At 34.8% G+C, this 10849-nt stretch overlaps 1 long non-coding RNA gene across 1 annotated transcript; it reads left to right on the top strand.

The window, feature by feature from the left end:
• The first annotated feature begins 3824 nt into the window (after positions 1–3824).
• On the top strand, positions 3825–10251 carry LOC120539790. The gene is made up of 3 exons (XR_005635682.1): positions 3825–4199; positions 8756–8863; positions 9849–10251. It is a non-coding gene; the product is annotated as an uncharacterized LOC120539790 (long non-coding RNA).
• The last annotated feature ends 598 nt before the right edge of the window (positions 10252–10849 follow it).

Genomic DNA, 10849 nt, shown 5'->3' with positions numbered 1-10849 from the left:
TATTTTGTACCACATAATTTATTAATGTTTCAGTGTATTGAAAAATAACACCAGTATTCAACTTGATCATCAGTGTTCTCCAGGATGTCCAATGGCTATTTTGCAGGCACAAAGATCCTAATTACAGAAGAAACAATGAAATAAGGCAATAAGGCAATAGGATCTAAAATGTATTTATATAGAAATCTTCTGCTGCATACAGTATGTGCTGTTATCTTCTTCTTAATGCTGTGTGAAGTACAAGACTAAATACCAGATGCTACCTCAGAACAACCATTTTTTACCCTAATTCAGAGAAGGAGGAGTTTCTTGTACAGAAATGGGACAGAAAGGCATTGATTTCTTGGAATTCTAAGCACTAAACGCTGCATTTATCTCAGTAAAACATGAATGAGTATCAAAGGTGAACAGTGGCATTTATGTACAGTATGTATTATGTCCAAAAATGTCTGTGCTGATAAGTACCATTTACACTATGTTATAAATTTCTCTATTATAAAAGAAAATCTTGAGATAAGACGAGACTATTGCCAAGAGATTTTTTCAAGTCCAGCAAGACGAGACTATTGCCAAGAGATTTTTTTAAGTTCCGTCCTCCTCTTAACCATTTCAGGTTAACAGCCCATGCCCACGGTCCTCTCACTTCTCATTCGTGTGAATGCTTTTTTCAGACACAGTTCCTGCGCTATCAGCTATTATAAATTTTTACAATCAAATTGGCAAATTGGTTAAATGCGTATCAGTACACTATGCTGAAACAGTTGGTGGCGATGTTGCGGAAAATGAAAACATCAACTTACAATATCCTGTAGAATATCCTCAACCGTTAACACCATCCGAATTACTGTTGAAAGAAGGATATATTGTAATGTTATCTCATAATTTATGTATAAGTGATGGGCTATGCAATAGGACAAGATTAATTGTATTCAAAATTGGTTGAACAATTCTGACATGTAAAATTTTTTACAGGTGACAAGAAAGGTAATGTAGTACATCTTCCGCAGATAACATTAGACACCAAAGGAAATCTTGATATGCCATTCATATTAAAACATTTACAGTTTCCTGTTAGAATAGCTTTTGCTATGACAAATAACAAATGACAGGGACAAACATTTGAAAAAGTCGGTTTATTTAAAAGAGAGAAAGAAACGATATTCACTCACGGGCAGTCATATGTTGTCACGATGTAACTCCAAACATGGAATCAAAATTCAATGCGATATTGACGTAAAGCTAATTCCAAATATTGTTTTTACTGAAGTTTACAGTAAAAATGGAAGTTTAAAAAGTATTTGCATGTTAATTTCAAAGCCAAACAGGACGAAAACGTATAATGCAACGAATACCTCTAACGCAACATGAAACATAATTTTCTTTCAATTTATTACATTTTAGTATTTTTTCCTATAGCTAATTACTCACTGTAATGTAAAATAGTTAGGTCTTTTATGCATATGTAACAATTCCCATTAAGATAACAATCTGTTTAAATTGTATATCTACTTCCCCAAATGCAAGCGGCAGAGCCGCAAAGTGGCTAGTGCATAGCGCCTGCCCGAGGGTTGGTGAGCGAAATGAGCAGGGGCAGAGCCCTTTAGTTTTCATTAAAGTTGTTTTTTGTTCATATTCATACTTGCTTATGAAGCACTGATATTTGTGGTATAAGAGTACCCTAAAAATGGAACCCTTTTGAAATTGTAGTGAAAAGACTTTCAAAGACACCTTTGTTATGATTTTCAAATTGCTCTCTAAAATTGTGTTCATATATGAGGTAGGTCATGCCTGTAATATCTGGTGTGTGGTACTAATGAAATTGTCCTGTTGAGCAGGCTGTAAATGAACCTAATTTAATACCACCAATATTTGGGCAAATAGCGATAATCTTCACATTATAGGTTGCATCTTCATACATCCATCCATCCATCCATTGTCCAACCCGCTATATCCTAACTACAGGGTCACGGGGGTCTGCTGGTGCCAATCCCAGCCAACACAGGGAGCAAGGCAGGAAACAAACCCTGGGCAGGGCACCAGCCCACTGCAGGCATCTTCATACATTTATAGAATAATAATGACAAAATCAATTTTAAAGGTGAGATTAAAGCATCTAGTTCATTTGATTATCTAATAGCTAACTTGTCCCAGTGTCTCTTTTGTGGCTTCTGCTTTTAGTACATTTTCCTGCAGGTTTTTACTGATTTCTATAATCTTACCTGTGAAGAATCACTTTCTAGCTTTCATTGTTAATGCTGTTTTCCTTAATTTGAACTTGACCACATCATTTACTATTCAACTGAAAAAATTATAATACATTTTTTTTTTATCAATACCGTTGATAATTTTGAAGACCCAGTATTTGGATCTCAAATCTTCCCTGCATTTATGAGCTGCCTCTGGCCTTGGTAACACATATTGTGGACTAATGCAACAGCACAGGCAATTACAAGTAAGAGCTCATGCTTCAGGAATTGCATTAGGTTTTGACATTTACCATTGCTAAAACTCTCCTTATTCAGTCATATGTTTTAGTACTGTTGGTTAATTTCTGCAGAATGTCTTTGCCTCTGGTTCCTTGCTATTATTACTGGTGTTCAATATTTGATATGCTGCTAGGTTTGAATCTTGACATAAACTCATGAAGAAAACAAAGTGTTGCTTCCTGTTTTGTGTTATTACCAAACAACAAAACAAGATGGGTGGGGTGAAATATTGAACAATTCATATCAATTCACCATTCACTTCACAATCCAACCCTGCAGTTACTATGTTGCCTTTAAATGTTGTGATATATTTCGATGCTGTTGGGATGCCATATTTTTGGATTAAAATAACAAGAACTGTCCATAGTGTTCCAGGAGTGACCATATTAGTGAATATATTGAAGCACATTGTGAAGTTCATAAATCAGTATGCATTTTGTTTTACTCGACTGTAGATTGTCATCTTTCAATAGGACATAAAATATTTACTGTATAACTGAAATACATACAGAAAAGAGAGGCCTTCCATTTCAATGAATAAAGTACCAACTAAGATGCCTTTGTGGTTCACAACTGGTAGCCACCTCAAGGATCTACTGCACGAATTCTAAGACAGTGCCCCTCTCATGTTTTAAAATTGCTTCTTGCAATGCTGATAACATTACAGTGTTTTAGTAAACTACAGTACAGTGTCATTATGCTATACATTTTATGTAACTTGGATACATCTTTTATTTATCATTCTTTACAATGGTGAGTACATCAAGATCTTTAAAGTAAAAAAGAGGAAGTAGACTAGACCAGAAAAAATAATTATTTAGTGGACATCTCCTTGCTTAGAGGTTTCAGCTTCCTGCTACACATTATCCTTTCCAAATAGCTGCCAACCAAGATCCACTTCATGTGGCATTTTGGATATGATCAGATTTCTGCCAGATGCAGCACAACTTAAGACTGATTCTCCTTAGGTAACATGACATTCTGGTGAGACCTCACCAAAGCCACACTTTAAGTTTATGTCAGGACACTATAAAAAAGACATTATAGCCTGGGTAAAGTTCAGAAAAGGGCAATTAGATTTACCTTGAGGTCAAAACTGGCAGATTGTCAGGACATGTTGGACCAACTAAACCAATTTGCTTGGGAAAGTGGATACCCATTGGTAAACTGAGAAGAAGCCGTTGAAAGCCCCACAGTGGCCATATCATTGGCAGCTGCAGTTCCCACTGAAACATTTCCTGAGTATACCCTTCAAACAAAGGACCCAGTGTGACCTTGCTTTAATGACAGCATTCATTTACTATTTTTAAATCTAATCAAGAGAATGACACTTGAATGCAAACCAGAAATTGGATAATTGGATACGAACTGAAGGCAAGTTCAGGACAGTTTCTTCACTGTGAGGGAGTCAGAAGAACAGTGCAGTAAATATGTGCAGGATTTTATTACCCATTTATTTTCAGTATTGCTCCTTGGTTATAAGGTGCCTTTAGGAATGCGCAAGATGACTAAGGGCCTGGAAATTTAATGCAAAGTGGACTTAGTTTGTGAAAAAATACCCCCCAAAGGTATTGTTCTTTAGCAGGCATTGAAGGATTCAAGGGGTGACGGCTAATTTCATCAAAACATTTCCATGGATGGCAGATTCGAAGAAGAGCAACAAGATAGAAGAAATTAAATCCAATTGTTCATTTCAAACAATTTTCAAAGCCTGTAAGTGTGACATTTATGTTATCTGTCAAAAGTTGATGAAAATTCTTTAATTATATACTTGCACTGTTTAAAACCATTTCTTTTTTTTAGATCATTGGGTCTAGCAAAATAAAAGTACGACAAATCTAATCAGAAGATAAACGTGATTTGTGTTGAATACATAAATTGATATCACAGTTATAATCTGAGAAAACGCAATGAATAGTACTCGTGATTCACACCTCATGGATGTTTACTTACTGGTCAGGTCGCAGTTTGGAGTTTGTGTGTTCTCCCAATACCCACCGGGAGGTTTTTCTCTGGTAGTTAAGGGGGTCCTCCCACATTCAAAAGATATGAAACTAAGGTTAATAGGAAACTTTTAATTAAGTTGTGAGAGTGGATAGCTTGTTGGAGGAGCATCCCATCCAGGATTGACATTTGTCTTGCGTCTGATAGTCTCCATATCTCAACAACCACGCATAAAAAACAAATTATGGAAAATAACCTGAGGTTTTCAATTTAATCTGCATAATCCAGCTTTTATTTATTAGTAGACCTGGTCAAGATGTCTTAGACAACAAGATGCCCTGTTCTCTAACCTTAAAGCCCAGTATATAATAATTTGAATTTCTTATGGTTTGAAAAGTGGCACTGTAAACTGGATTCTATTCAGCTTAGACACATTGCTCACATTGAAAAGGAACTTTATAAAGTAAATTAGGTATTATTGGTTTAGTAATTCCAATGATTATATTAGCACTGCAAATCTGGTCCTTAAATTGGAAATATTTTATCTACACGGGCCAGGAAAGGAATGAAGATGGTGCAGTTGTTTGGAGAAGATGAACTAATTTGTAAACACAGCTGCACAATGTAAGTAATTAAAATAAAATCTAATTAACCTAAATGATATACAGTGTTTCCTCAGGCATTTTAGGTCAGTGCCAAAACCGGACAGAATGACATGTAGCATAAGATCAGATTTGAGAACTGTGTTTTTTCCCTTGGGCTTTTCAGCTAGGGGTGTCTTTGTGAAGTAAATCCAGTAATTATATATAAATAAAGTGAAGCTCACTATCACTCTGTGGCTGAATTACATAGGCTAGTGCATGCTTGCAGCAAGCAAAACAACAAACTCCACCACATAACATTTGATTACTATAGCATGAAGAGTTGTCAGTGACTGGTATTGTTCATTAATAAGAATGAAATTGCAATACATTTTTCAGTTGATATTTTTACATGAATGCACAAGAAAAAAATATAAATGTAAGCTTAACATGAATTGTTCTTAAAATACATTATACAAAAAGATACTTTTATGCTACATATGGTTTTAAATGAAAACTACACATGAAAGTAATTCATTAAATTAAATATGCAATGCCTAGTCATCACTCTTCATTACAATCCATCCATTATCCAACCCGCTATATCCTAACAACAGGATTATGGGGTCTGCTGGAGCCAATCCCAGCCAACACAGGGCGCAAGGCAGAAAACAAACTCCGGGCAGGGAGCCAGCCCACCGCAGGACACACGCACACACACCAAGCACAATTTAGAATCTCCAATCCACCTAACCTGCATGTCTTTCAACTGTGGGAGGAAACCCACGCAGACATGGGGAGAACATGCAAACTCCACGCAGGGAGGACCCAGGAAGCGAACCTGGGTCTCCTAACTGTGAGGCAGCAGCACTACCCACTGTGCCATTCTCTTCATTACAATACACATTAAATTTTATATTGCTGGTTTCATTAATAAAATAATGACGGATGCACGGTACATAGTCATTGGAGGTTTCTGCTTTAATGCTGTTAGGTTATTTTTTATTTATTTCACAGACATTTTTAGGTGGTTAAAAAAGGGCAGGATTAAAATTTCAGAGCATGCAAAGAAATATTATGGTTTAGCCAAAGTGCCATTCTTGGTTTGTTATAGTTTGGCTAGGGTTTCATTACAGACTCAAATTTCTTTTTTTTTTCCTTTTGTTTTGTTGTCTTTTGAGTACTCTTTTGCAAATTTATGTTATTGTTTTCTTTCTGTTTTTATTTTATTATTTCTTAGTGAGTATTATCTTGTTTTAATTATTTTAAATTATAAATGGTTGTGTATTTATTTATTCTTTTGTGCCTTGTCCTCTGTATGTTGTACCTAAGGGCATGGGGACTACTAATGCTGCAGCTGAGGGACCACCCTTGGCATTTTGCTAAAGCATTACCTACTTTACCACCTAACATTTTTTGGAAATTTACCATTGTGCTTATCTCAAAGTACAACTTGCTGGATTCCTAAAATGACTTTTCTCATGTGCTATTTAGGAGTTTTCTTTTGAATATGATGTTTCCTGTGTGTTTTACTACAAATGTTGCTGAGCCATTTTTTTTCTTAGATGCTAGTTGTCTTGCTTTGTTTTTCTGCTTCATTTTCCTTGCACAATCTCAGGCTGTCACTTTCTAGTTCCCTCTGCTTCAGTTTGCACATCCTAGTGGTGTCCGAACCAATGCTCCCTCTAAGGAGAGGCCTGCTACATGCACATTGTTTCACGTGAGCAATATGTTTTAAAAACCAACAATTTTTGAACATCAGTATTATCAACGCATTTCTGTACATAGCACAAAAAACAAACGTGATTATTTACTGTACTGCATATTTACCGGTAATGTTAAATGTTGAAAAATGAACTGAACTAATGAAACAAATTTTTTATAAAAAGTTTATTTCTACTCAAAATTTAATTGAATAAATTAATTGAAAGTTTTGAAAACTTTCATAAGTTATAGAATTTAAATAGAATTTAAAAAGTTTAATTCCCATCACATTTTCCAGTTGTTCAGTGATTTCTAGATTTTCTTTTTATATTGTTCATTAGACTAAATCCTCTTTCACAGTCCACACTCGAGGCCTGGAATGTGCCGCAAATGTCCAAAAGTGAAAATCACTTCTTGAAGTAATACAATTGTTAAGTAAATGTATCTATATCTGAAAACCTCTTTAATGTTCCAATTTCTAAGTTTTCCTTAATCAGCATTAGGACCCTTGTTTAGTGGTTTAAATGCAATCACATCTGCCTTTGCTGATTTGAAAAGTCATTTAACTTTTACCTTGTTAAAAGATGACCTGCAGAAAATTGTGGAAATAGTCCTTGGTAAAGTCTCAGTGTCACTCATCAGGGAAATGTTTTTCCAAGCACCATCTACAATATACCCATTTCCTCACAATGTGCCACACAATGTCACTGTGGTAGTGTGGAATGGGTTGCTACTGTCTCAGGTAAACAGTCCAATCTGGTTTAAATTTAGCCCGTTTTCCATATAAAACTATTTAGTAGCTGCAAGAGTAGACAAAATATAACATGCTGTTATTGTTACTATGCTGAATGGATTGGCATTCATTCCTAAATTTAAAAAATAAAATTAACAGTTTTGAAAGTATTATGTCAATTAGATTCTGTTAATCTTTTTCTTTCAACAAACCTTTCAATTCACTTTTATGGTTTGTGACTGAATCAATAGAGATATCTGGTTCAAATTGAGATGGTCCACTTTGCTGTTGCTCCATTCTTTTCCTGATATCTAAATAAAGATCATGCTTTCAAACATATTTCACAAATTTCACCATCCATCTCCTAGTAGTTTAAAATTTCTCCCAGTAGAACATGCTGTCTGGCACTTTGAGTTAAGTCTGGCATAAACCACTTGGTTTAACCCCTAAAACTGTTACTTCAATGTACTACTTGAACTGTCTTCAGAAGTAGCAAAGAAACAATGGCATAGCATGTTCCTTACAGCACAATTTTGTTTAAAAGTCATTTGAATCAGGATGAGAATTGATTTATTTTAATTTTGATTACATTTCATACTTTAATTTTGTTTGAAAGTCATATATTTTTGTGACCATGTAAAATCTGGCAGCGACACTCCTGAAATGAATGTGTGATTGTTCACATGCTCAGCTTAGAGGGACCATTGGTCAGAATAGTGGAATTCTGTGAGTACTGCTATTTTTGTTTAGATTTTGCATTAGGACTTGTTTGCTGTCGATTGCCTTTTAATCAATTCTCTCTCTCGCTTTTCTTCAACTGTTTTAAGAATTTTTGTCTAATTTTTGTCCACAGGCTTTTTGATATATTTATGGACATTTTGGGATGTTTTGTCAGCTCTCCTTACTTAGTGCCAGGCTAGGTTTAGATGGGTAGGTTCGGAGACTTCAAACCCATTCCACCTTTGTGAAAATTTCTTGTTAAGACATCCAAAGCTTGCTTTTCATGTTTGGTTGCCAGGATTACTTTTTGTAATTTGTATCTTTATCATGTTGTGAAATACTGTTATTAAAGCCTTGCAGTCTAATTTTGGAAAAAAAAGCCTACTTGGGAATTTTGTAGAGTACCACAAACATAACCAAATATATCAGCATATATATTTAAATATAATTATTTGAATTTGCAGAAGACTACTTTTGACATTTCACACTGTATAGTTGGGCAGTTCTATATTAATTCATATGTAAGGATTTTACTTGAATTTTTTAACTCTCTGAACATTTTCTCTACCTACTGGTCTCCATTATAGGACTAAAGAGAGCTGGAGTCTATTCCAGTGGCATTCATTATAAGGCAGAAACCAAGTTCAAATGGGATGCAAATGCAGCTTCATATTCTCACTCCACACTAAATGCAGGTATTTCAATTTTTTTCTTTAATGTCAATGTGACGAACATACATTTGTGAAGTATAACATAGTCAGATTTGTAAAACATGCATAGAGATTAAGCCGTATAAGAACTGTAATAATAAGGCTTTGTAGGTTTCAAACTCTATTAATCATATTATCCATTCACATAGTTTTGTCCTTTCACTACAAACACCTTAGAATTAGATTATACTGTAAATTAATAATCCATCCCCTTTTCAATTTTTCTACCTGCTGGAAAAAAACATTTTAAATGCAGCACACTATGGAAAACTCAGATTTATTGAATTTGTTTCACCTGTCTCTCATATTTACTGTGACAGTAATACTTGTATTTGTGTTTTTTATTTGTATTTGCAGCTTTGTATTTTGCATGGTACACCAACTAATATCGCTGCTTCACAATTGCAAAAGACTAGATTAAAATCAGACTGTTCACCATTTTCATTGTGTTTGCACATTCTTTTCGCACCTGCTTTTCTCCTCACAAACTAAAAAAGTAAAGGTTAGGTTGAATGTCAACTCTACGTTGTCTCTGCATGAGTGAATGTGGGCATGCCTTGTGATGAACTGACTCCCAGTCCAAAGCTGGATCCAGTCTTACTGGAAGAGGGTTGAGCTCCAGTGACCATAAGCTAAATTAAGCAAATATGAAAATGAATGGAGGTTGTTTTTTATTAACACATCTAATATTGTATTGCAATTATGTTTCCTTGGTAAAGTATCTTGTGAATTTCATTTTAGATTAATACATTTTGTGTAATTAATACAAAGACAAATGATTTGGTTAATTGATTGGCCTCATCTTGTTAAGGTAAGGTTAAGGTACCTGGCACAGAAATGCTTGCTCATGGCTTATTTTAACTCCCATTTTTTATGTTAAAGTTGACATAGTGGGGCATTAAATGCTCACACTTTGATCCTGATACAGTTTATGTGGTGCTTACAGATTTTCTTTATTTTTTTTGTGCAGGTTAGCAAAATTGAACCTTTGTGAAAAGGTGTATGCATCACTGTGCTCTTCTCTGCAATGGACTGATGTTCCTGCCCTACATTCAATGTTACTAGGATGCGCTCTGCATTTTAATAAGCACAAAATGGACAAGTAAGAGGATGAGCAATTATAAGGTTACATGACAGTGCTCTAGGATTGACCAGCACCCTTTCTTGCACCTGCTGCCGACCAGATGTTTGTTTACTACGTCTTTCTATACTATGACACTATGGATTGCTCTCTGCAGATTTATTCAGTTTTTCTTCTGTTATTTTTGTATGTGTGTGACTGGTGGATGACGTCACTGGGTATATATTTGAAAATATGTATCATGTGTCATTGAGCAAGGCAAACTTTTTTTTAAATAAATACATGAACAGAACTTTTAACATTTGTTTTCATTATTCAAATAATCTGACAAATTTTGTTCTTATCGTTATAAAATACATTTTTTCAGCCCAGTGAGACTTTGTAAAAGGCCTCCTGGGAATCTGATAATTTAACATTTCTTTTTCATTCACTAAGTTAAAATCACACTATTATACTCAAGACCATGTGAATAAAAACTGCAGTCATTAAGCAGGAATAGGTAAAAACCATAGAAAAATGCTTTTGCAAATAAAATCTTGAGATGATGCTTTAATGAAACATGTCAACAGTTAAAGCAACAATTTTTTTTCAGATGCACCAGGAAACTGTGAAAGATGAATTATCATGAAAGCAGAATGTAGATAAAATCAGTATGTCAGAGCCATGGCAGAAAGAGAAAGATTACATTGAATGATGGACGATTCAGTTCGTTTTTAAAACAAACCACACACAACAAAATCAAAAATAGGCAACCTGTCATTAAAATATTTCAGTCAAGAAAAAAGCAGGCTGGTCAGATAAGGCACTCATGCTACTAAAGTATTGTGATGAAAGGCATAGCATTTTGGAAGATGCTAAAACGTAACCATAAGAATCAAACTATATCACCA

Source organism: Polypterus senegalus, chromosome 11, assembly GCF_016835505.1.
Source record: "Polypterus senegalus isolate Bchr_013 chromosome 11, ASM1683550v1, whole genome shotgun sequence".
Taxonomy (NCBI): domain Eukaryota; kingdom Metazoa; phylum Chordata; class Cladistia; order Polypteriformes; family Polypteridae; genus Polypterus; species Polypterus senegalus.
This window is presented reverse-complemented; position numbering and strand designations above follow the sequence as displayed.